This window comes from Coloeus monedula, assembly GCF_965178545.1.
Source record: "Coloeus monedula genome assembly, chromosome: 2".
In the NCBI taxonomy this organism is placed as follows: domain Eukaryota; kingdom Metazoa; phylum Chordata; class Aves; order Passeriformes; family Corvidae; genus Coloeus; species Coloeus monedula.
In genome coordinates, this window is record NC_138782.1 from 14,770,030 (window position 1) to 14,797,590 (window position 27,561).

The window sequence follows — 27,561 nt, forward strand, 5'->3', positions numbered from 1 at the left end:
TCAAACTGATGGAGCAACTTGGTCTAGGACAGGGAATGGAAAGGGAAGTGGTGAGGGAGAGACCATGTCCCACATTTGCCACCGCTATCCCTATGCTCACTTCTCTGGAAATGTGGCTACATTCCCAGATGGCATCCACATGTTTGGCACCAAGATGTTCTGCGGTGCCACTGCCTCCACTGACCTTTTGGATCGTATGGGAATGGCCTTGGATCCCTATTCTCTCCCTGTCCCTAAAGCACCTAACAGCCAGTGCTGATCTCCAGCCAAGTCCCCACAAAGCCATCCTGCAGGATGTCCAAACCTGCTTTTCTCAAGCCCCTCATTTCTGCTGCTGCTTCCCTTCCCTCGTACAGTTCCCCAGCAGCCTTTGAGCCCTGATGCTGCTGAGCTCTGGGCATGCTCGGTGCTCTCCAGCTCCCACACATCCATCATCTCAGGCTCACTGGCATTTAGGAAGTTCTGCCGAGCTCCCTGCCCTGCTGCTCTCTGGAAGGCCTCTGCCTGCCCAAGTTGCTCCAGGGCCCCCATGCCATGTCCAGCAAGCGGGGTGGAGGCAGCGGGGCCAGATGCACACCCTTCCTTAGTATCCCATTGTCCCTGGCACAGCTAAAGAGCCAAATCAGGCCCTGTTCAAACTTCAGTGGAAGGATCAGTTCATCTCAGGGATACACTGGGCCCTTTCTCAGCAAGGCTGGAATCAAGTACACAAGCCTTGGGTTGGACATTCTGTTTACCAAAGCTGTTGTTCATCTGCCTCCTCCTGCACCCCACGGCAAACCCAGAACAACTGCAGGTCCTGGCCCTGCTGCAAAGGCAATCGTGGGGGTGGGCTCTGGGCTGCTCTCCCCATGGCCACCTGCCATCCCTTCCCTCTGGACAAAGCCATGCCAGAATGCACAAAGCTGCCCAGAAGCTGATGAAGTCTAGAAATAGCATCAGAGACAACTGGACACAAGGGCATGGCTGTACAACTCAAAAGCTGATACAACCTGCAACTGACTTTGCAGGACTGCCTGGATGTTCCAGCAAACACCTTTCTCCGTCCAAACTGGACACAGCTGACAGAAAACACCACCAAGACACAGAGATGGTTCACACACACCCGTAGTTTACTAAATGTAGAAGGATTGGTTCACAAGATTGGACAACTTCAGCTGCTCTGACTGCCTGTTGGTGTTTTCTCAGCCATAAGACAGAGCAGGAGCCACAACAGAGCCAGAAACCATTCAAAGACCTCCCCTGCTATTGATACTCACTGAGGACATGAAGCCTGCACTACACACCCACTGCAAAGACAGCCTGAAGTGCAGTGTCCTGCTGAGCTCTCCCTTTGCTCAGCTGCTTCCCTGGCCTCACAGCATAGCAAAAGGTCTCAGAGCTTTGCCTACAGCACATAAACTGAACCCCTTCCACACAGGACTCTAGCTTCATTTCCTTACCTTCCATCCTTTTCCCTCTGTACTCAACTCCTGGTTTGCTCTACTGTCTTCGTCGTAGCTAGTGCCATTTTTCCCATTCTCCTGCTCTCCGCTACATATTTTCTTTGCATTTGAAGAAGGAGAGCTCTTCTGGATGGGAGGCAATGGCTTGGAGGGAAGGAGCATAGAGGGAGATGCCACGGTAAATTTCTTGGCAAGACTGTAGCCAGTCAGTCCTGCAAAATGGAGAAACAAAATATAACAGAGGCCACAATGCCAACATAAAGCCTCTGAAGCTACAGTATTTCATGTGAGAGATTCCCTGGAAACCTCTAAAGAGCTGCACAGGGAAACACGCTCCTGCCAGCAGCCACTTGAGGCAGGCCAGGGAGACACCCTGACCCACTTGCACAGAGCCAGCACAGGAGCAGCCTGGCCTCTGGGCTGCCCTGGGACAGCAGGGAGCCCAGAGGCCTGTGCTTTCCAGGAATGGCTCAGCTGCACACGCACCCTCCTGCTCCTCTCGCGGCCCCACAGCTGAGCAGCCCTACAGCTACACGGGGCACTGGGAGCAGCACAGCTCATTGCAGGGGGCACATGCAGGGCAGAACTGTTCCCTGGCAATGTGCCCAGGCTCTCTAGGCTGGCACAAGAGCCCTCCTCCCGCCAGAGAGCGGCCCAGCTCCCGCCTTACCTCTTTGTGAGGCTGAGCCATGCTCAGCCTTCACCTGGTGCTCCCTGGCAGTGACCCCGGGGGCAGCGCTGCTCAGCTGCCCCTGCCGGGGCTCCTGGGCCAAGGCCCCCTGAGCAGGCTGCGAGCGGAGACCTGCACTGCCAAGCCTGGGGGTCTGCACAGCATCCTTGCAGCCAGCCAGGGGCGGGAGGGCACCAGGGTGGGGAGGCCGCACAGGGCCCTCCTTAGGCATGGTCTCCATCCACTTCTTCCTTGAGGTTTTGTCTACAGAAGAAGCTGTAGATCAGGTACAAGGGAAGAAGTGAGTTAGTTGAACTCCAGCCTTTGATATCTACTCATCAAATGGGTGAGGCACTCAAGGGGTTTTTTAAATATTGAGAAGATCGCTTTGTTTTGATCTTTCATGAAAATAGCATCGCTGTATTTCTTCTTAACAGTATGGACCTGGCAAGCCTGAAGGGCAAGGTGGAAGGCTGCAATGATAAGAGGGGAAAAAACCCATTCCTTCTTGAGACTGGGCTTCTGTGCATACCAAGTGCAGACCCACACAGTCCTGACTGCTGTTCCTGCAAAGCAGCAAGACCTCTCAGCAAGCAGGCAGGCCTTGCTGGTGTTTTAATAGCACCGTTATAACATCCTCAGGGTTGGAGCTGATCAGCAAGCAGCGGAAGAACAGGAAATTTATTTTTAGTGAGACCTGACATTGATGGCAAAGGTAGAAACAGGCCTTGCATCTTATGACCATGTCCACTTTGTGGTCTGCTGTGGCCACAGTCCCTGTCCTGGCTGGCAGTATGAGTGATTTGGCTACTGAGAAAAAGGAGAAAGCAGAGGAAACTAAGGACAGAATGTTGTGATGCCTTGGGCATCCTTGCAGGATCATCTGTACCTGTCAGCCACCTACTCTGACACAGAGCCAGCACTGACCACCATCGACCAGTTTTCCCTGAAATCTGCTGGGATTTTTTTCCATTTGGCTGAGGCCTTTCCTCTCCATTCTATCCTCACCTTTTTCTTCAGCGGTCTTTCCTTTTCCAGTGAAGTCCATGTTGGAACCCGTGCTTCTGCCTCGCAGAAGTATCTGGGTTTGAATTTGGGAACGCTCTCGGCGTAGACAGCGACGGGAGCTTGGTACCCAGCCTTAGAACAAGGTCGGGGGACTCCAATCGCCAGCAGTCGGCACAGAGAGGCAGAGCCAGACGCGTCTCCTGCCGCTGTGTCTGTGACACCCGCGACCTTCACAACCTCAGCGCGGGGCTGCCCCTTTGTGACGCGCTCGCCCGTGGTTCTCTCGTCTCCATGGCCGCAAAACCCCCATCCCAACACCATCCCCTTCCCTTCCCTTCCCAAGGGCAGCCAGCCCTAAGCCCCAGCAGGCCAGGCATCTGGGTTTGACACTGTCTAGGAGGAAAGGCACTTTCCAAAGCTACTTTTCAAGGCATTTATTTTTGTAACTCCCACTCAGATCTGGGCTGGGTTTTGCACTTTTTGGATTTGATTTTTTCTGTTCACAACAAACGAAGGGCTGGCACATGAACAATGGCACCCCATGTCAGAAGTTGAAGAAGCTTTGCACTTTCCATTAGATATCCCCACTATTCAAGCAGCCCATATCTGTAGGGAACACATTGGCCTATCCAAACAATCCACTTTTGCTCTACTTCATTTTTCCAGGGGTTTATTCCCTGCTTTCCTTCCTGCAGAGACACCCAAACCCAACATAAACATGACCTGCCTCAAAATATTTCTGATCTTGGCTAATCCTAACAATTGAAAATCTTCCTAATGGAAGGTCCTAAAGGAAGTGCCTGACTGGGCAGGTCATTCTGAAATGCTCTCCAACAGAGCTCCTAAAACTCAGAGAACTAATCATTCTGTACAGGCCTCCACCAATGATAAAACTGCCAAGCAGTAAAAAAAAAAGGAATAACTTTCTGAAACCAGGATTTTTTTCCCCCTGTAGAACATTACAGTCAATAATAAAAGAGAGAAAGAGAAGCTTTAATGAGATAGCTCACTCCTAGTCCAGAATTAATCCAGCAAAAATGCCACCTTACATACTCAGCAATGCATTCAGCATTCCAGCTGCATATCAGCAATTAAGGAATCATTCCAAAAGGGCCGTGCCCAGGATTTGGCAGAACTAACCCTGAGGCAAGGGATCAGTGGGTCTGATCCCTTTTTCTGCATCAGCAAAATTATTTGTTCAAATCTCATCTTTCCCATCTCTTAAAGGAAGCTTTGCCCCCTGCACTAGATGCTCCCAGTATTCAGTGGGCCAATATGATCAGTGTATCTGTAGGGTGTAAATTGGCCATGCAAATGTTCTCCTTCCTTGTGGCAGGGGTTTATTCCTGCTTTCTTTCCTGCAGACACACCCAAACCCACCATTAACATCACCTGCCTCAAAACAATTCTCATCTTGGCTGTCCCTGAAAATTCAAAACTATACACAGAGAGTTTCCCTGTCCCCAGGGACAGGCTCTAAGGCTGGGCTCTCACTTGCACGGAATGAAGAAGAGCTGCTGCACTTGCCAGCGGCTCTGGGGTCTCGCAATCAGCGCTTTGAGCGCAGCTTTTGTACACACTCCGCCTCCCTGAGCCGAGCAGCATTCCTGGGCATGGGCACCGCCGCTGCAGGCCAACATCCTCCAGGCACAGCTGCAGGAAGGAGATTGCAACGAGTCCTGGCTGAAGGAGTCTCCAGTCTGGTGCAGCCCTTCACCTGGGGCGGAATTGTCTTGTGCCGCCATGGGGGGAGCAAAGGGGTGATGGGCTCTGTGCAGATGAGGGTCTCCTCGATGTGCTGCTGGTCGCTGGGCTGATACAGCTGCTGGTGCGTTGCCCCGCAGCATCAGGAGCCTGCATGGAAAAATAACACTGCCAGTGCAAGTGACAGCCACCCATCCCTGCCATGGCCCTGCCCGCAGGGCGTCCTGCCTACCAAACTGCTCGAGTCAGGTCATGTTAGAGCAACATAAAAAATGTTCAAACGATGCATTTTCCACATGCTGTCAAAATCATGGCCATACAGTCCACATGTTGGAGGCAGACTGCTGTCAGCAGAATGGAGGAAGCCCCAGCAGCTGCTCTCCCCATGGCAGGATGCCCATGGCAGCAGAGGCAAGTCTCTGACCTTGCCCACTGCAGTGGGATCCAGGACAGTGCTTTGGAGTTGTTCCCACTGAACTCAGGCTGCTGCTACAGCAGCAGCATCACTTCACACATTTGATAACAAAGAGTTGGAATGGCACGCAGGACTTGCCCCAAGAGCTACAAATAAAAGGCAGGGTGGTTAGAAGAGTTTGCTCCTTTTTAATACAAGCAGGCCTGGATTTAAGCAGGGACACTGGGCTAATCGTACTGGGGACTGCTTTATAAGCCTTGTCTCTAGCAATTCCCACCAGTCTGCAAGATTTTGTCAGTAGAAAGGGGTAGATAAGATTTTACAGCACATCCATGAGCAAGTCTGGGCCAGAACTCAAAGCACAAGACAAATACTCCCAAATCTGCCCCCATGGGGAAAGGAAGCAGAAAAGCAGGTGAAACAAGTGCCATTGCAGCTAAATTGCCTGCATTTATCTTCTGGTCCAACCTTTCTGTACAAAATCTCCTCAATTCAAACACACAGCTTAAGATCAAGGAATAAAAGTGTTTCGAGAGCATTTCAAGCCTGATTCCTCTTACTTGCATGGAAAGGTAGATGCTAAATTCCTTAAAAACACAAATGCGGGTCTGTTTGGGACTGCATCCTTCAAAACAAGGAATGGAGGTTTAGAAGCACAGAACTGTTTCCATTGGGAAAGACCTTTAAGCTCACAGAGTTCCCCCAATAACCTGAGACCGCTAACACTGCCAAGGCCACCACTAAATCATATCCCAGGATGGGATGCCATTGGCCTTCTTGGCCACCTGGGCACACGCTGGCTCACGTTCAGCCACTGCCAAGCAGCACCCTCAGGTCCTTCTCTGCTGGGCAGCTTTCCAGCCACTCTGCCCCCGGCCTGTAGCCTTCCGTGGGGTTGTGGCCCAAGTGCAGGACGGGACACTTCACCTTGTTGAACCTCATACCACTGACCTCAGCCCATGATCCAGCCTGGCCAGATCTCTCTGTAGACACTTCCTACCCTCCAGCAGATCAACACTCCCACCCAGCTTGGCGTCGTCTGCAAACTGGCTGAGATGCCCTTGATCCTCTCCTCCAGATCACTGATAAAGCTATGAAACACGACTGGCCCCAGTGCTGAGCCCTGGGGAACACCACTTGTGACCAGCCACCAACTGCATTTAATTCCATTTAATTCCACCACTCCCTGGACCTGCCCATCCTGGCACTTTTCACGCAGGGAAGGAAGACTGCATTAAATACTTCAGACTTTTCCTCATGCTTTGTTCTATGCTTCTCCCCACATCCAGTAAAAGGCAGAGATTCTCCTCAGGCCTCCTTTTGTTGCTGTTGTATTTACAGAAATAGTTCTACTCTCTTTTGCAAGTTTCTAGGAAGAAATTCTTTATTGTGAGGCTGCTGAGGCACTGGGAACAAGTTACCCAGAGAAGCTGTGGATGCCCCAAGCCTGGAAGCGTTCAAGGCCAGGTTGGATGGGGCCCTGAGCAACCCGGTCTAGTGGAAGGTGCCCCTGCCTGACACAGGCTGGCTCAAAGGGTCGAGCTCTGGCGTGCCCTCAGTCAGAGGGAACGCAGCATCACTTCCACAACATCCTCAGGGAACGCCTTTGGTGGCGAAGCAGGGGATGCAAGCTGGACGCATGTGCTGCTTCCTCCTCAGAGGAGGTACAACAGGCAGCCGGTATGTGGGCTGGCGTCAACCAGGAGGAATAAGGAATAAAGGAATAGAGAGGGGCCTCTGGTGTAGGTTCCAATACAGATTTATTGCTGGAGGAGCCAGGGACCACAAAGGCTCAGAGGGAAGCCGTGCATGGCTTTTTAAAGGGGGGTGGAACAAGGCGGGGAAAAGGGAAGCACCCAATGGGGTACAACCAAGGGGGAGGATACCGTTAAACACGAACCAATGGGAAAACAGGGAGGTGGGACTCACAACAGGGAACCAATGGACAACTGAGAAAAAGAGAACTTTCTAGAACAGGGGGAGGTTACTTGGGTCTGAGAACCACCCAGGGGATGTGGCTTAGATGTCCGAGCCGTCCCATGATCCGCCCTCCGATCCACTGTCATGGGCGGGGAAATCCACCCAATGGATGGCCCTGACTTGAGTGGCATGTAATGATCTCGGCTCCTGAGTGAGGTGAGCCACCCCAACACCTGCCCACAGCCAGAGCTTTGGAAGTAGAGAATCTTTCAGGTCCTTTCCAATCTAAATCATTCTGTGATTCTACGATTTCCCTGCAGGAGTCAGATTAAACTTGGGCTTTGTCCCTTCCAATTTTGTCCCTGCATCCGTAGAGTCCTCCTGAGTTGCCTGCCCCTTTCTCCAAAGATGATAAACTCTCCTGTTCCCCTGAGTTCCAGCCAAAGCTCTCTGTGGGACCCATTGAGAGTGGGGCTAGTACATAAGGCAGGGAGTCAGGTATATCTTCCAGGGTTTCATTTCATAGGAGTAGTAGCAAGGAAATAGGTCAATGATGTTCTCCCATTGTTGTGCAGCAAACATACAGTAATGTTATATGAAACATGCTCATGGCAACCACGCTACAGAGCCCATCAGGACTGGAGCTGCTGTGGAGGTCAAACACAGTTTATCATCAGTCAGAGACTTGATGGGAGGATAAAATTAAATTTGAGTGATGTCAGTTCTTTGAGGCTTTTCTGAGCCCTGAAATTTCAGCTTAATGTACCTGAAGCATGAGTTTTATCTAGTGCAACAAGCCCATTGGAACGGGGCAGTTTCCTCAGGCCTGCGGGAGAATCCCACTGCAGATCCTTGTGCCACTGATTCCATCTCTCCCCACCTTTCTCAGTTCTTGGTGGCAAGGTCACTTAGGTTAGACACACAGCTCCCAAGAAGTGCTCCTGTATTTTTTCTGCACAATGAATTAAAGTGAGATTACACATCCCAAATCTGTGCTTTCTTTCTGGAAAACTGATAGATTTGGGGAATTTCTGGAGCAGGAAGCTTGCTTCCTCAAATATTTCCTGTGCATGGTAATGAGCACAGAGGAAAGATTTAATGTTAAAAGCTTTGCTCAGGCAATGCTCTTTTGACAAGTTCCCTCCTTAGCTCTCCTTGGGAAGATCTGAAAGGTTCAATGATCCCAGCAAAGCTCCTGCAATGGCTGCCCGTCAGCAGAGCAGGGCTGTCAGCTGTGAACCAAGTGTTGCCACAGGCAGCAGCTTACCCAGGGCAGCAAATCAGGAGCTAGGAAGGAGCTGATCTGAAGGCCAAACCTCCTTAGCTCCTTCCAAGAGCACTGCAACAATTCCTCATTCCAAGGAGGTGCAGTGCTGGACACCAGAGCTCCGTGTGAGGACTGGACACAAGTTTGCTCCCACCGAGTGCTGTGATGGTTTCTGCAGGAGCTCTGGGCTCCTGTGCCTGCCGGACACCATGAGGAGAGAAGGAGCCGAGTACACTGACGCACCTTTGCCTCGAGCATAGGCCGGCCTTGACCAAACACACTGAAAGGTTTCCCTGAGGAGATTTACAGCCAGACTGACAATCTCACAAAGTCAGACCCGAAACCAGTCAGAATTTACCCGTGAGAATATTACAGTGAAATTTTGCAGCTTTAGTGAAACCCACAGAGAAGGCCAAGAAGATAATCAATGAGAGAAGATGTTCTGGACACAAGCGGAGGATGTTCTTGTTATGGGACATTAAGAGTGTACAAGGAAGAACTTGTGGATAATATGTAGCAACTCTACCTTTGCTTGTATAGCTAATTGTTTTACTGCCTGAATGGTCATTGTTTGTTAGACAGCCTTGTTGTTTGCTAAGCAGCCAATCTTAGTTAGGCCACAGCATTTGTGAGGACGTTTAAGAATAGCAATAGAAAAAATAAAAAATCTTTCTACCTCTCTCAACTATGGATTACGACTAGTGTGTCCTTTTATGTCCACCTCGACAACAGCCACATATGGTGACCCCAAGACGTGATCCAAAGAGCCTGCCTGGAGAGCAAGAAGCCTCCACGGAGAACAGGGGAGGCGGATTCAATGGGAAGGAGAGTAGCAAGGAGAGCTACCAAGATTCAGATCGGACTGCAACCTTTTAAAGGTGAGCCTGTTGATGACAGAATGGGAGCAACTACATCCCAAGAGGAAAATTCAATAGTTAATATATGGACATCAATGTTAAAATGACGTGGCATAAATTATGATGAGCTGATATTGCAAAGACTGTTACTTTGGAGCAAAATCAAGGAATTGAGACCACGTGTGTCAACGCTTTTAGTATACAGACATGGGAAGCAGTAGTATGGAATATTTTGGACCTTGCTTCTCAGGGGGATGATACTGTTAAAGAATTTATGATGACAAGGAGGTTAGTTTTAGACACTTTGAAAGAACTGAAAAAAGAGCAAGATGCTGCAGCAGCTGGCCCGGCAGAGAGAACAGACACAGATAGTGCTGGTGAGACTGGTAACATTGCAGCGGGCGGGGGTGGCAGGGCACAGGCTGGCAAAGACAGACCTGTATTGTTTCCAATACCCAAGCTGTGGAGGGCTTTGCCTCCTCCCTTTGCAGATTCTGCTTCTCACTCCACTTCTCCCCCCCGTCCCTACAAAACCCTTTGATCTATCTTTACCACCTGCCAGGAGGGGTGACATTGATGGAAAAGGTGAAAATGAGAGTGTGCCATCAGCACCCCTGCTGCCCGCTGCTGCATCCCCGCTGTTTGCTGCTACTAATCCTTTTGTACAAGAAACAAAAGAATCCGTGCCAGAAAATCCAAATGATAGCTTGCTTTATAGAGATACTTTAACTTTGCCACCCTTATCTGTAGCTCGGGGTATGCGAGATTCTGCCACTGTTTGAAGAGATATCAGACTCCAAGTGTTATCTGATAGAGATTTTGAAGCAGCAGAAAAGATCATTCGGCAGTTGCCAGAGTCAAAAGAGCCATAAGACTCTGTAATTTCTGCTTTCCCAGTTATAAGAGGCAGGGGTCAAGTGCCCGATCAGCATGTTCCATTTAACTGGCAGGTATTATCTGAGCTATGCCAGCTTGCTACTAACTACAGTTTGGGATCCCCTGCTGTGACGAAAATGCTGAAATTCATGACAAGTTAACTCCCTTTGATTTAAAGCAGATTGCTAGATTGGTTTGCATGCCAGTTCAGGATATGGTGTTTGAGACTGAGTGGAGGGCTTCTTGTGAAGAGACTGCTCTAAATAATAAGCGATTGCCAATGGCTGATCCTCGGTTTGGCGCAGGTTTGCCTCAATTAATGGGGTTGCACGCTGTGGAGGAGCCTCAGCTGCAGGCTCGCCTGCACCCTTTGATCCTAGCGCAATCCCGTGATCATGCTTTGCAAGCTTTATTTAAAGTAGTGAGTATGTCAGCTCCTGGGAAAAGCTACACAACTATTAAACAGAGCCCTAATGAGACTTTTATAGCCTTTTAGACCGCCTTCAGGATGCGATAGAAAAACAAATTGTAGATGCAGATGTAAAAGAAGCTTTAATTTTGCAAATGGCACAAGACAATGCAAATGAGGAATGCAGGAAAGCTATTGATTTGCTGCCTATGAAAAAGTCCTCATTGAATGATACGATTAATGCACGTGCTAAACTTGGGACTACACCACATCAAATGGCTATGCTAACCGAGTCTGTTACTACAGCTGTCACAGCAGCTATTAAAATGACACATAACTGTTATAGCTGTGGACAGCCGGGCCATTTTAAATCTCAGTGTCCACACAGAACTCCATCCTCCAGAGCAACTGCAACCAACAACAACAAAGTAGCTCCAGGAGCAGTTCTGTGTAACCGATGTGGTAAACCAGGACATTATGTGAAACAACGTAAATCTCATTTCCAAGCCAATGGGCAGCCTCTCAAAAATCAAGGAAACTGCCAACGGAACACAAGGGGACAGCGTGTGCAGACAAAAATGCTTCCCCAGGAACTGCTGCGCCCGGCACAGGTTTATGTGACAGGCCTGCCAGCGGAACAAAAGGCTCAGCAGGGATGGATGTTTGCACCGCCAGCACAATGATTATAGATGCTCCTGCAGTTCAAAAAGTGCCTTTGGATGCACATGGACCTATAGGGCAAAACTTAAGTGCTTTACTAATAGGAAGATCCAGTGCTACTTTGCAAGGGATTTTTGTGCATCCGGGAGTAACTGATGCAGACTTTACAGGACAAATATGTGCAATGGTTTCTACACCCACTCCTCCTGCAGTCAGATCTGCTCATACTCGTATTGCTCAACTTGTACCTTTCAAGTCTTGTGTTCCCAGGACTGGACTTACAGAGAGAGGAGACCCAAGGCTGCGGTTCTACTGGCGCGCCTCAGGTTTTCTGGACTCAACAACTTTCCAAGCAGAGACCGCAACTGATTTGTGAGCTGACACTGAAAGGGGCACAGCCACAGACTGTTAAGATCAAGGGGTTGCTTGATACAGGAGCAGATGCCACAGTGATCTCATTTCACGACTGGCCAAACTCATGGCCTGTCACTGCAGTGGGAAATTCAATTGCAGGTCTTGGGGGAATGACACAAAGTTATTTAAGTACACATTTTGTGCTCATAAAAACTCCAGACAACCAGGTTGCTACAGTTCGCCATGTATGGGGACGTGATGTTTTGGCCACTTGGGGAGTTACAACTGGACAAATTTTTAATAGGGGTCATTGTGCAGGGCGGTTGCCACCCAGTAACACCTCTACGATGGTTAACTGACCGATCTCTGTGGCAGGCACAATGGCCTTTAACACAACAGAAACTTGCCGTCCTGAACGATTTAGTTGATGAGCAGTTATCGCAAGGGTACACAGAGCCATCTGTCAGCCCCTGGAATACTTCTGTATTTGTGTGTAGGTACAAAAATGCTGCTAGCAAGGATTTTCTTGCTATTTTCTAAGTCCGTGAGAGACTTTTCTCTCTCACAGAAGAGGTAGCAGAGTTATGTAAACACCCAAGCCACCTGCAACCTTGAAAAGTCTTGTTCATGGTATAGTAGAAAAATATTTTGACAATGGATCTTTTAGGATTTTAGCCAATCACCCCATGGGGTGGCTGTCCAATTAGACTATGAAGAAAAAAGTCTATAAAAGAGTTTGTAAAATAATTAAATAAATCAATCTTGCTGCACAATTCCTGCCTGCTGGATCTTCTCTCCTCCTCCTCCCTATGGCTGCAGGACATGGTGATATACCCTAGGGCCCAGGCCTGCGGTAATATTTGGAGCTGCCCGACGTGATCTGCACACTGCGAAGTGTCCTGCTGCTGCGAGCCAAGCCAAATTCCTCTAGAGGTACACTGTTCCCCTTCCCCCCCAGGACCGGGAGGTCCAACAGGACTGAGAAATGGCAAACAGCGGCTCACAAACCGACGCTGTGGTACTGGTCTGGAAAGGTGTGTTTAGTATAATGCACACCTCCATTCCTGAAAACTCAGTTCAGGAATTATTAGATTGGGCTACCTTAAAAGGGATTTCCGTGGACAGAGATACTGCCCTGGGCTTTGTCTTATGGCAGGAACTTGGCTGTGCTGTCCGACACGAGCTCCCGTCTGGGAACCCAGCAGCGTTAGAATTATACCAGACCCGGTGTTCATTATATATGCTGCTGACAGACCTTGACTGTGATAGCAGAGCTGGCTCGCCTATTTTGGTGGTAAGTGACAGAGGAATGTCCGAGGGGGACCCCGCTGACCGGGCTTCCGGGGCAAATGATGGTGGATTTGGAAAACCCCCCCCAGCTCCACAGGCAGAGCCTGCGCCACCTCACCCTGCACAATCGCAGGACTCCGCAGCCCCCAGGGACCCCGCGCCGGCAGAGGCAGGGGGGGTCAGGGCAGTGGGAGGGCACACAGCCTGCCTCACCGCTCAGCTTGGCGGCTGCCACGGCTTATCCAGGGCCGCAAATTAGCGGCTTAGCGAATTGGACCCCCAGAGCAGCTCCTAGCCCGTCTGCGTATGCACCAATAGAGCAAAAATCACCCCGATGTCCCTTCTTAGCCGGCATAGCGCCAGGTGTGAGTGCACCGAGACTGCCTGGGTGTGGTCCACTGCCCTCCTTGGTGCTGGACTATTCTGCGCAGTCGCAGAACCGAGCCATCAACCTTTTAATACAGCATCTGCCTTTGCTGACAGAGTTACCAAACATATCCCAAAGGCTGGAGGACCTGTTTAGCTTGCTAGGGCAGCTGCTGCAGATGCCAGAGGCACCCTGCCATGCAGGGCACACCGAGCCTGCGCCACCAGCACCGCCCGCGCCGCCCACGGGAGACGCGGCTCCAAACCAGGAAGCCGCGCGACCGGCGGCAAACCCAGAAGTAGCGCTGCCGCGGGAAAACCCAAAAGCGGCAGCGGCTGCGGAGCGGCGGCCGGGGGCAGCGGCGCCGAACGCGGCCGGGGAGCGAGAAACAGCAGCGGTTTCGGCAGCGACTGCGCCGAACGCGGCCGCGGAGCAAGGGCCAGCGGCAGCGCCAAGCACGGCTGTTGCCCCAGAGACGGCGGCAGCAGCTCCAGTACCGGTGCGGTCGGGACTGGCCGAGACGGCATCTCGTAAAGAAGCTGCTGTTCAAACTGCAGCGCAGCCAACTGCAGTGTGTGCTGTCCTGCCTCTAGTGAACTTAGCCAAAGTGCCCCTCCCCGTCCATCTCTGTTCGCTCCCAGCGTCTCAGAGTTGCCTTTGCCTGATGACTCATCGCCAGGCAGTGAGGCAGATGAAGTTCTGGCCCCACGTCGTCAGGCGGCTGTAGCCGCGCGGCGAAGAAAAAGGCTGCGCCGGTCTCACCCTTGGACCTTTCAGGACTGCACGGTAACAGTGCATCCGACCCACTACAGGCACTTCTTAGAGTCAGTTAAGATGCGAGCATTGGAGGAGGGTGACTGGAGGTTATTGGAAACACTTGGAATGCCAAATAGGATTCTGGGCATAACCGGGAAGCTGTTACACTCCATCCGCAGGCTATGCCAGAAGTTCAGGATGGTAGTGATTCCCCAAAATGGGAGATCCAAGCTTTCCCAGTGTATAAGGCTCTCCCAAATTCAGGCGAGCGTGATAAGCATGAGGTGATTGCTTGGAAAGTTGCCCAGGACCTGCAATCCAAGGTGGCACAATATGGACTAGGTTCTTCTGAGGTTATGCAGATAATAAGGGTGATAAATACAGATTTGCTTTCTCCATTTGATATCAGACACCTAGGCCAAATTCTATTTCAACCTCTACAATTTACAGTTTTTGAGAAAACCGGGAGAAAGCTGGCCGGCAAGACTGCATTAGCAAATTTGCAGCTCCCTGCTACTGATCCTAGACAGACAGCAGGAATGGATGCTTTGATGGGGACTGGTCCCTTCTCTGATCCCAGTCTACAGGGTACCTTGTCCTCTAGCATCCTGCAGCAAGCTCAACAGGTCGGCATGGCTGCCCTGTTGAAAACCATAGAGTTGTCTGCGCCCAGAAAGCGATATACTGAAATAGTTCAAGGGAAATCAGAGTCATTCCTCTCTTGTAGAGAAAGTCACCGCTTCTCTCGAGAAGCAGGTTGAGGATGATGGGTTAAGACAGATGTTGTTAAGGCAAGACAGATGTTGTTAAGGCAGTTAGTGAGAGATAATGCAAACGAGGAGTGCAGAAAAATCATAGATGCCTTACCAGGGGATCCTGAGGTAACAGACATGGTCGATGCCTGCGCTAAGGTGGGATCTGGGAACCAGAGAAGGTCTGCTTTGGCTGAGTTCCTGCAGCCTGTTCACGCATCTTCTGGTCGTGAACCAAAGCAACCAAAACAGGCGAAAAAACGGAAGCATCCTAAGCCGAGCCAAAAAGAGAACACACCGATCCCCCAGTGCAAGAGGTGTGGCAGGCCAGGGCATTGCTTGGACTATTGTAGATCCCGGACTCATGCCGATGGTCAGCCTTTGCCAGGAAACTTCCGCCAGGGTGCAAGGAGGGGGAATTGCTCTCCGATGCAGTCGCTCCCCCAGAGAGTGGCACAGGCACAGGCACAGGCCTACCCAGCCACCCTAGAGACGGCACCCAGGGATCAGACAGCACCCACGGATCAGACGGGTTAGACATCCACACCACAGCCGCAGTCATCTTAGACTCTAGCGGCATTTATAATGTTCCCTTGGGCGCATATGGACCCTTAGCCCAGGGATCCAGTGCGATGCTGGTGGGAAAACCTGACGTCGCCCATCAAGGAATCTTAGTGCACTCAGGAGTTATTGACGCTGACTTTAAAGGTCAGATTTGCGCTATGGTCTCCACGCAAAAACCCCCTGTAACTATTCCTGAAAAGACCTGCCTTGCTAAATTAGTGCCTTTTAAGTCTTGTGTCCCCAGGATAGAACAAACTCACGAAGATAACGGCAGTGGATCTACGGGACTTCCATAGGCCTTCTGGACTGCAGACATCTGACCAAAGGCCACAGATGACATGTACCCTGATCCTGCCGAACGCCCGTCCACCCCGGACTCAGCTTCGAGGTTTGATTGATACGGGTGCTGATGTAACGATCATCTCCTTCTCTGCGTGGCCTCCCTCATGGCCTTTAGCCCCAGTGGGATCGGCCATCGCAGGATTAGGAGGAACCACACAGAGCTATTTAAGTGAACGGCCTGTGGTGGTGAAGGATTCAGAGGGGCACACAGCTACAATTAGGCCTTATGTTGCTACCACTTCCCTTAACCTTTGGGGACGGGACGTGTTGGCAGCTTGGGGCGTACGGATTGGGACAAATTTTTAGCAGGGGTCACTGTGTGTAAGGGCGCACAGCATCTTACACTGCCTTTGCAGTGTTGATTAACACACCAATCCGAGTCAGACTCTGCTCGGTTAGTTGAATTAAGGGCCGTTACCATGGCTTTTCAGCGATTCTCACAGGAACCTTTGAATTTGGTTACTGACTCTGCTTATGTAGCAGATATCACCCAAGACTTAGATTGTTCACTTCTGAAGGAGGTGAACAATGCGGCTCTGTTTTCGCTGTTGCAAACCTTGTGGTCTGCAATTCAGGCTCGAGTGCATCCATATTACATTCTGCACATTCGAAGCCACACCAATTTACCAGGGTTTCTAACAGAAGGCAATGCCAGAGCTGCCATGCTGGCCAACCCTGTGTGGGTAGGGCCTCAGCCTGACAAAATTGCACAAGCCAAGGCATCGCATGGTTTCTTCCATCAAAGTGCACATACCCTGCAGAAGCAGTTCCATTTAACGCCAACCGAGGCGCGCGACGTTGTCAGTGCTTGCGCTGACTGTCACGGACTCGCTGTGCCTTTGCCAGCGGGGGTAAACCCCAGAGGGCTAAAAGCCTTGCAGATTTGGCAAACGGATGTAACTCACATCCCAGAATTTGGTCGGCTGAAATATGTGCACGTGTCTATTGACACTTTCTCCTCGGCTATGTGGGCTACTGCTCACACTGGAGAGAAGGGCCGTGATGTCATTGCCCATTGGAAATTGGCTTTCTCAGTCCTGGGCGTGCCAGCTTCTGTGAAAACTGATAATGGTCCTGCCTACGCCTCAGAGAAGAGGCGGCAGTTTTTACACCTATGGGGTGTAGACCATACCTTTGGTATCCCACATTCTCCTACTGGCCAAGCCATTGTCGAACACGCTCATGGTACCTTGAAGCGTGTTTTGGACAAACAGAAAAGGGGAATGCATGGAGAAACCCCACAGAGCCGACTAGCAAAAGCTTTGTATACAATTAATCACCTTACAGTACCACAAAATTCAAATAATCCTGTTATTCTGAATCATTTTCTCTCATTGCAGTCTGCAGGCGACAGACAGCTGCCCTGGGCAAAAGTCTGGGTATGGAATTTACTCACTAACCAGTGGGAAGGCCCGCATGAGCTTATCGTTTGGGGTCGTGGGTATGCTTGCGTTTCCACAGATACTGGGGTATGGTGGCTACCTTCAAAATGCATTCGCCCTGACCTACGGCACCAGAGGCAGAACAGGCAACCTCCAAATAATGACCAGAACACCAACCACCCAAATGGTGACCAGAATGTAGATCATCAGCCTAATGACTCTTCTGATGATGACCAGGATGTCAACCATCAGGCAGATGGTCCTTCTACAAGCAGAGACTGAACTTTAAATTTCTAGTTATGGAGTCAGATAGTTAAAGCCTTAAGGACATATTTAGAATGAATAACTGATGCCGATTTCTATTTAGGATTAATAGTAGGGTTGTTATCTTATAAAACAAAAAGGGGGAATTGTAGGTACAAAAATGCTGTTAGTGAGGATCTTCTTGTTATTTTTCTAAGTCCGTGAGAGACTTTTCTCTCTCACAGAAGAGGTAGCAGGGAATGTAAACAACCAAGCCACCTGCAACCTTGAAAAGTCTTGTTTATGGTATAGTAGAAAATATTTTGATAATGGATGTTTTAGGATTTTAGCCAATCACCCCCCAGGGGTGGCTGGTCCTTTGTCCAATTAGACTATGAAGAAAAAAGTCTATAAAAGAGTTTGTAAAATAATTAAATAAATCAATCTTGCTGCACAATTCCTGCCTGCTGGATCTTCTCCTCCTCCTCCTCCCTATGGCTGCGGGACACGGTGATATACCGTAGGAACCAGGCCTGCGGTAATAGGTTGCATGATCACTGACAATGCTGCCTTTCCAGAATTTATTTCTCAGTTGCCTTTCATAGTCATTTGAAGCTTTTAAACCTCACATGTCAATTTGCTCTGCCTTAGGGAAAAACACCTCTGAGCCCTGTGCAAACTGTAACCTTTTGACACCAAAGTCTTCATGGTTTCCAGGTTCGGATGTTAGAGAAGAAAATGCATGTGAATGTGTTAATTAGGTTTCTGGAGGAACAACTCTGTGTCACGTGGCTGCGTGTGTTTCCTTAGCTATGGGTCAAATCCCAGACTAGTAAAGCCTGGGAAGGCTGGCATGCGTCAGGGAAAACTAGTCCGTGAGCTTATGGGGTTGCCTTCACCAGCAGAGTGGATGTGTCCTTTGGGGATTCCTCTGGAGACAAAATTAGGCACCTGCTCCTTCCTGCAATATTCTCTTAGATCTTTCTAAAATATCCTAGAAAAGGCAGTGAAACCTCATGTCTACTTGCACACCCACTGTTTGAATAGGGACATTTTTGTCTCTCCACTAAGTCATTGCTCTTGCACACCAGAAACAGGAACACCAACAAACGGGAATGATGCATGATCCTCCTGCTGCTGCCTCAGAATATTGGTAGGTGCAGATCTGGGTAGCTACGCAGATTAACATTTAATTAGCATTTCATGCTCCTTCAGGATACCCAGATCTCAGGGCATTTTGTTTCCAAGCTGCAGCTATACCATCACTCTCGGGGGAAGAACAGTAAATAGGAAACAGCGACTGCCAGTATTGCAAGAGTGTGGGGCAAAATCTGAAGTGTCTGTGTAAAAAGATGAGTGGGAAGAGTGTCATTGCCACAGCCAAAGCTTAATTAGGGCAGCAGGATCAGTTCTTTACTGCATGGCTGCAAGATGATCATCAGGGACCTTCTTTTTGTACTTCATGCAGGAAAGGAGCTCTTAATAATACCCTGCTACTGAAACCCACCCTGGGGTGTAGCTCTGTAGTGGTTCCCAATGAAGCAGATTGCCTGCTTTGTCACTGCCAGCCCTGTGACCCTGTGAGGGACCAAACTTCATCCCACACATGTTCTGTCTCCAGGAAAAGCTTGCCTTGGCTTATATGAGGGGAAAAACCAGAAGAATAATAAAATGGACAATTAATCTGATCACTTTGGAGGACATGCTCATGCATTCACATGTCAGCCTTGTACCGGTTTGTTCGTCATCATGAAACATATCAATAGAAAAAACTCAGATCCCATGCTACATCTGAATGAAATTCCTTCAGATTATTAAGATTTCTGCTGTCAAGACCAGGACAAAACCCTTCTGACACTCACTTGCAGCTGTCCTGGATTTCTGCAGCCCTTTGTGGAAACCTGCTGTAGGTACAGTGTCTGGAGTTGGTTTGGGCCTTTAGGAAAGATGTGTGGAACAGTATGCAGGGCTCTCCTAGGAGAAAACTGTTTGTCCAAGACCAGGGACATCGTGCCTGCAGAAGTGGAGTGGCCCCGCTCCCAGCCCAAGAGTCTGTGAGCTGAGCCACGCCGGGGAGAAAAGACCCCGAGGGGCACCAGCCCAGCCGCCTCACCTGCCGTGACCGTTCTGCGGAGCTCTGCCGTGGGGTGGAAGTCGACGCTGGGCGAGCCACCGAGCTTTCATCTGCTGCTAGAACTACTCCGTGATAGCTCCTGTTTTTCCCGAGAGAGAAGCCGGCGCCATCTTGTAACGCGTGTCCTGGGCGGGTTTTCCTCTGGCATTTTGGGTCTTTGTTCCAGTGGGAGGACGGTGAGGTCTGACAGTTTGATATCTACAAGTTACTTACTTATTTTTCCTTGCCTTGTGGGCATTCTGTTTGTTAATAAAGTGTTGGGTTTTTTCCACTTTCATCTATTAGTATTCATTTCCTATTGCTGGAAAGGGATTGTTGGAACAGTTTAGAGGAGACAACTTATTCCAGACTGCCCTAAGTTTTCTCAAACTGAGACAAATGGCTTCACATAGGAACATCCCCAAGGCTGCTGAGAGGAAGGCACGAAGGAAGACAAACCTAGTTGTGCCAGTTTGGCCAAATTTAGAAATATATCCCCTGAGAGAAGGCAGGTCACCACCCCTCCCCCACCAGGTTCGGGAAGAAATAAATTTTCCCCAAAGGAAAGTGAAAGAGATAAAAACGATTTCTTTAACAAACACACGGGAAAAGGAAAATAATGCTAACTAATAAAAATCTCTCGCTGTGGAGAAAAAACCTGGCAAAGTGTTAAGAGTCCTCCCTTTGGTCTCCTCGGAGCTAGGACTTGGCCCAGGGCCAGGCCCTCTGTGCTCGCTGGAAAGTCCTCCTGATGTGCTCTGATATTGAAGCAGTCCAGTAGAAAAGGGAGAAAATCTGAAATTCCTGGGAAGGAAAAAAAGTTCAACTCTCAGTCTCTCTCTGGAGAAAAAGAAACTGAACAACTGGCCAAAAGCTGACCAGGCAGCTGCAAGCCGGGTGCCTCCTCCCTCCCCTGCCACAGCTGGAAAAAAAGTCACTATCTCTGTGTGACCTTGAACAAGCTGCAAACTGCTTTGAAAAAGTTTTGCTCAGTTTTCCCTTCCTCCTCTCAGGCTCAGTTTAAAGGCATAAAAAGGCACAAAAATTAATTTCTGGGCATAGGGCAGCAATATGGGATACACATCATAAATTCACGCCAAGGCACTAGTATTTCTGAGGGAAGTTCTTTTGCACCAAACCAACCGGAGTCGTCAAACAGCTGACCGGACGTTTCGAGACATGGGCCAAAGGGGAAACCTTTCAGTGTGTTTGGTCAAGGCCGGGCTATGCTCGAGGCAAAGGTGCGTCAGTGTACTCGGCTCCTTCTCTCCTCATGGTGTCCGGCAGGCACAGGAGCCCAGAGCTCCTGCAGAAACCATCACAGCACTCGGTGGGAGCAAACTTGTGTCCAGTCCTCACACGGAGCTCTGGTGTCCAGCACTGCACCTCCTTGGAATGAGGAATTGTTGCAGTGCTCTTGGAAGGAGCTAAGGAGGTTTGGCCTTCAGATCAGCTCCTTCCTAGCTCCTGATTTGCTGCCCTGGGTAAGCTGCTGCCTGTGGCAACACTTGGTTCACAGCTGACAGCCCTGCTCTGCTGGCAGGCAGCCATTGCAGGAGTTTTGCTGGGATCATTGAACCTTTCAGATCTTCCCAAGGAAAGCTAAGGAGGGAACTTGTCCAAAGAGCATTGCCTGGGCAAAGCTTTTAACATTAAATCTTTCCTCTGTGCTCATTACCATGCACAGGAAATATTTGAGGAAGCAAGTTTGTTGTTCCAGAAATTCCTGCAATCAGTCAGATTGCCAGAAAGAAAACACAGATTTGGGATGTGTAATCTCACTTTAATTCATTGTATAGAGAAATACAGGAGCACTTCTTGGGAGCTGTGTGTCTAACCTAAGTGACCTTGCTACCAAGAACTGAGAAAAGTGGGGAGAGATGGAATCAGTGGCACGAGGATCTGCAGTGGGATTCTCCCGCAGGCCTGAGGAAACTGCCCCGGGCTTCCACTGGGCCATGGCTTTTTACTCCACATCAAAACTTCATGCTTCACACTGGGGTGGTGAATCTTCCCTGGCCTTGTCAGGCCACACTGTGATCTCAGAAATGCTTGTTAGGCCTCAGCCTTGATGAACAGCCCCTGGACTCAGCTCCTCTTGAGCTTGCCCAAAACACTGAGTGCTCCCAGGAACTTGTGCTGTCTAACCAGCTCCTGGGGTTTTCTCTGAACAGTCTTGGAAACTACTTTTCTTGCCTGAATGCCATAACATCCTTCTTCTCGCACTTCCAAAGACAGGGTGCTGACCAAAGTGCGGCCATGATGAAGCATTTTATGACTGAAGCCCACTGTCTTGTGGCCCATAAACAGCGGTCCAAAAGGAAGCCCTCGAAGCTCTCCTGGACCACAGCGGCTGCCACTGGCAACCTCCCGTGGGGCCTCTCAGAGCCAGCGAGCTCAAGTTTCCTGTACTCACAGGATCGTCGATAACAATGGATCCTGGGCCAATACCCCCCCTCCTCACGGCTCCAGTTTAACTACTGTTAAGCTTGAGTGCTGTTAAGCTTTTAGGCCACATTCCTTTTCATCCTTGTCCTTTCTCTCCCTTTGTCAAACCCGTCTAAACACACACACACACACACAGAGTTCTCAGTTCATGTCTGGTTTGATTGACTGCATTTTGTTTGTTGCTTTTTTTCCTTGTTGTGCCTTAAAGGACTAGTAAGTAATAGCGTGAATGTTGCCAACAAGTTTTGTTGAGCTGTTACTTAACATTCTGTACTAGTTTGAAAACAAACCAGTGAGAGATCACAAGACAGAACTGTAATTTAATAGGAAAATTAAAATAATTGCAATAGTACAAGAACACTGACAGAGTCAGGATACAACCTGACACCCTGTTAGTCAGGGTGGTGGTAGCAGCCCAGATGAAGTGGTCCTATTGAAGCAGTGATCCTGTAGAAGGATCTGGTTTTCAGAAGAGGGTCCAGTAGTAGCTCTTATCCTCTAGGAATCCAGTAGGGAAGAGCTGCATGTGCTTCAATCCTACCTGATTATATCCAGGTGGGAATGCTTGGCTCCTCCCCCTGGGTGGAGCATCTCCCAATGGGCTGATGTAATTCTGTGAGTCATGCAGTGGGCCATTGATTGCCCATTAAACAGAGATAGCCCCCAGAGGGATTTATCAAGGCTGAGTCATGGTAGGAGATCAGAAACACAGCCCCATCTGTTTTAACAGCTTGTGAAGGTGACAATAGAATACATACTCTTGGTTGCATCTTACACTGTAACCTAGGACATATTCAATCTGGTTTTACTGATAACCTTGACAGTGAATTTTTAAGCAATCTCAAACACTCGTTTGTAACAAGCCTTGGGAGCATGAGGTACAGGGCTGACATTGGAAAGCAGGAGAATCACTCTAAAGTGACGAGTTTCAATGTCCATTTCATTGCTCTTCTCTTTATTTCACTCGATTAAGCCAAGCCAAGCTTTTCTTGGAGGCAGAACGTGTGTGGGATGTACTACGCCATTATCCCATAACTCTGGGCTGAATGGCACCCAGGCTAGGGTACAGATTTGAGGAACCCTTGTCACCTGTTCAATAACCTCACAGTCCGCTCATCCTTCTGCAAACAAGTTGCAAACAACGCCGTTGGACTGCTGTCCTGGGTAAATATACATACAGATGCCTTTTCCAAAGCAGTGCCTCTTTTCCCAGTGAAATACACGTCCTCTTCTTACCTATGGAATTGTGATTGAAGACACCTCTGAGCCAGATCTGTCTGACATTGCAAAGGAGCAAAGCTTTGGGATTTGGGCACATTCTCTTTGTTGCTTTGCTCAGGCCTTTTGTGAGCACAGAATACATCGAGGCAGAAAACTGTAGACTACACAGGATCTTCTGGGTCCATTGTCCCCCAAACATGGTAAGAGGTGGCCCCATTGTCATGCTAAATAACAAACAGCAGCACAAATGACATGAAGAAAACATGGCAAAAGAGGAAGAGGAGAGGCGCTGTGAGGAAAGAATACCGTGAGACAGTGGCACGTTGAGTCAGCTGCACTCTGACAACCTCTAGGCTAGCAGGTCTCACATTCTCGGCTTGTTTTTTTTTAAAATTATTTTATTTAAAACAAACAAAAAAAAATCAAAATAAAAGATATACTGTTGAAAATCTATTTTCAAAATTTAAAAGATAAAATGACAACACATTTATTCAAACCTACATCTACATGTCAGAACATATGTACATCTGTAACTACAAAGCCTAACGTAGAAATCCAAATCTTCAAACATTCTTCGGACAGGCAGCACCTTCTTCCTGAGCTCGAGGAAAGAGAGCTCTTCTGGACAGGAGGCAAGGGCTTTGTCGGTTACGGAACACAGGAAACGTCCAAGGAAAACTTCTTGATAAGACTGTAGCCAGTCACGCCTGCAAAGTGGAGACACAAAATATAACAGAGGCCACAATGCAAACCTAAAGCATCTGAAGCTACGTATTTAATGGGACAGACCACCTGGAAACTTCTAAAGAGCTGCACAGGGAAACACGCTCCTGCCAGCAGCCACTTGAGGCAGGCCAGGGAGACACCCTGACCCACTTGCACAGAGCCAGCACAGGAGCAGCCTGGCCTCTGGGCTGCCCTGGGACAGCAGGGAGCCCAGAGGCCTGTGCTTTCCAGGAATGGCTCAGCTGCACACGCACCCTCCTGCTCCTCTCGCGGCCCCACAGCTGAGCAGCCCTACAGCTACACGGGGCACTGGGAGCAGCACAGCTCATTGCAGGGGGCACATGCAGGGCAGAACTGTTCCCTGGCAATGTGCCCAGGCTCTCTAGGCTGGCACAAGAGCCTTCCTCCCGCCAGAGAGCGGCCCAGCTCCCGCCTTACCTCTTTGTGAGGCTGAGCCATGCTCAGCCTTCACCTTGTCCTCAGTCGGAAGTTGCTTCAGGCACCCCATGCCACGACTAGGAAGGGGGGTGGAGAGAGCGGGGGCAGGTGCACACCCTTCCTTTGCGTTCTGTCATTTTTGGCACAGCTAAGAAGTCACGTCCGGAGGTGTCCAGCTCAGCACTTTGCCATCTCTCTGCAGGTCATCGAGCCTTCACCAGCCCAAAATGTCGGAGAGGTTTTCCCGCACATGCGGAGGCTGGCTGGCAGCGTGCTTCCTCAGCTTGGCGCCCATCACCTTGTAGAGGGCGCAGGCAAGCTTGGTGACCACAGTGCGGACATTGGCGCTTCGGACAGGCAGCGCCTTGTTCCCCAGGAAGGACCAGAGCACGGGCAGGGCGTAGCGCTGGACGACTTCGGGGCTCCTGGGATAAACCCATCCCACAAGCGCTGCCGGAGGAGAGACACAAACTTCTTAACCACCAGCCTTAATGCAAACAAGGATCTACCTCTAGTTGTGATTTTGGGAGTCTCTCTGGCTAAGATCAGTGAAATAACAGTGAGAGCCCCATGATCCAGAAATGGGCAAAGCAGCTGAACATCCCCAAAACAGAACCACCAAGCCCTCAGGACTAATTTCTCCAGATCCGAGCCTTGCACCTGTGGCAGACTTCACACCTTTACTAAATCATTCCACAATCTGTTTCCGGCATGATGAATGACCAAAATGTCAAATTGCTGTTTATTTCCATTTAGAAGTTGTCTAAACCCACTGCTGAAGGTTTGAAAGGCACTTTAGAGAGGAAATTGAGAGATTTCTAATAAAAAGGATGACTCCGTTTTTGTGACCTGGCTTAATTAGCAGTGGATTTAGACCCAGCTAAAGCAAGGCTATAAATAAAGCAAGGCTATAAATAAAGCAAGGCTATACACTGTCTTCTCTAGTATATATTGAGGTTATCATTTTTCCATGCCTTGGCTATTGCTGACATAGCAAGCTCCTCTGAGCAATCAATTACCAGCTGCATTTGGAGCATTTTGGGCAGCGCTGACATAGGAAGACCCTGACTGCACACCCTGAAGTGCTCAGTCCAATGGCACTTCCCCAGCACAGGCAGGGAGCCTCAGCACTCTGCTTCTGCCCCTCTGCCCCCAAAGGCTGCCTTGCACAAAATCCGTGCCTCTAACATGTGTGCTGAGTTTTGGCCTAAGCTGTGACCCCCAGGCACTGCAGGCTTCCACCTCAAAATTTTCCAAGAGCAAAGCAAGAATTCTGTGAGGACAAAACAAACCGATCCCCTGAAACAGCATTTGCCACCATTTTCCCTAAAGGATCAGAGCTGTCCCGGAGCTTCCAAGAGAGGAGCCAACTTGGGAACGTTTAGCCCCTCCCTTTCCTGGAGGCGGCTTCTGAGATGCCCCAGTGAGAGCTCAGCCCTGAGGCCGAGCGCCGCCCCCATCTCAGATGCTGCACACCTCTGCAGCAGCCAGGGAAAACCTGCCCAATACACCTTCCATGGCTATTGGGCAGGAGGGACAAGCTCAGCACCTCCTGATTTGGAGGAGCCACTCTAGTGTCTATTCACTGGCATTCCCTGTAAATTCTGCCTCGGAAGACCTCTTGCCTTAGAAGGGGAGGCCATACCTGAGAGATGCTCCGTGACATCCAGCAGAGCTTGGCCCTTCAGTTCACTCCTTCGGTGGCTGAACTCTTTCAGCAGGGATACTTTATCTACAAGGGAAACACACATTTCTGCTCTCTCTTCTGAGGTCATAAGAGAAAGGACAGTGGGGAGGGAAAGGGCAGGGGCAACTACATTTTGTAAAAGAAAGGAAATTCCTGCCGATTTTTGAATCTTTTTCTTCTTTCCTTCCAGCCTACTTGGGAGGATTTTAAATTCCAAAAGAAAAGCTCTCCTTTCACATTTTAAATCCAAAGTTGTCTGCTGTACCAGGAGCTATGGTAAGCATTTCACATCAGGGACCTCAAGACTTCAATCACATGTAAGCAGTGAAAAGGTTTTGCATCCCAGAGCTTTGCAGAAGTGATCTTCTCTCTCCCCTATGGAAAAGGGTGAGAAGGCTCCAAAACGCACACCTCCATTGCCACCTGAAGGATAAGCTGTTTTTAAATTGTCAGGTTACCTGTGTGGATCTAGGGACAAGACTCCAAGTTACTCATACAAGAGCTATTACTGCTCAGTGCCTCAGTAGCCTGTGGGTTTCTGTAACATCTGTGAAATCAGATCTTGGCAGAGAGACTGGAAAATGAACTGATTTCCCAATACTTGACCGGCGTATGTATTTTAGTTTTCCTTGTGCCTATCTGTTGCGGTTTTGGGGGTCTCGTTTGAATTTGCTGTTGCCTTCATTGGCCTGCAAGCCTCCAGTCCTGCCACTCTAATAAGCCAAGGCAAGATTTTCCTGGAGACAGAACGTGTGTGGGATGAAGTTTGGTCCCTCACAGGGTCACAGGGCTGGCAGTGACAAAGCAGGCAATCTGCTTCATTGGGAACCACTACAGAGCTACACCCCAGGGTGGGTTTCAGTAGCAGGGTATTACTAAGAGCTCCTTTCCTGCATGAGATACAAAAAGGAGGTCCCAAATGATCTTCATGCAAGCATGCAGTAAAGAAGTGATCCTGCTGTCCTAAAGAAGCTAATGCCTATGATGTGGAGCCTTCCAGGAGGCTGCTCTGCAGAGGTTCTGATGCGCCAGTGTCCCTTCATGCCAACAGCAAAGCTATTCATTTGGGAAGTCAAATGGGGCCCAGGCAAACTCCAAAAATCCCTTTGGCCCTGAATTCCAGCAAAGCTGTAGTCCAGCACTTCCTCTTCAGACAAGCAGCACAGAGCCAAGGGCTCCTGGGACTTTTGGGAAATGCTGATGCACATTCAAGCCTGTTGGGGGACTGGTGCGTAAGGACTGCACCTGCACAGCTTCTGGTGGGTGTCAGCTGGAGGTTTTCACAGACAACAGCTGTCAAGGCACTCAGCCTTGACTCGCAGAGGCAGAGACACACTTGAGGAGAGTCCATGCCAGGGCTCAGCCTTACCTAAGTGAGCCATGGATTCTTCCAGCGCTTTCACAGCTGCGGCATAAACCCCGGGGTCCTTTGAGTTTAGGTTGTTTGTTATTCCTTCAACCAAACAGATGATCACCGGGTTTAAGCCATCTTTCAGGATGCCTATGATTTCAGCCAGCACGTCCAGCGCCTTCTGCTTCACTTTCTTGTGCGTATCACCAAGTCTCGGGACAAAATAATCAAAAATCTGTGAAGAGAACAAACAACATGAAAGCTGGATTAAAATGTCCTTGTTTGAGGAAGGGACA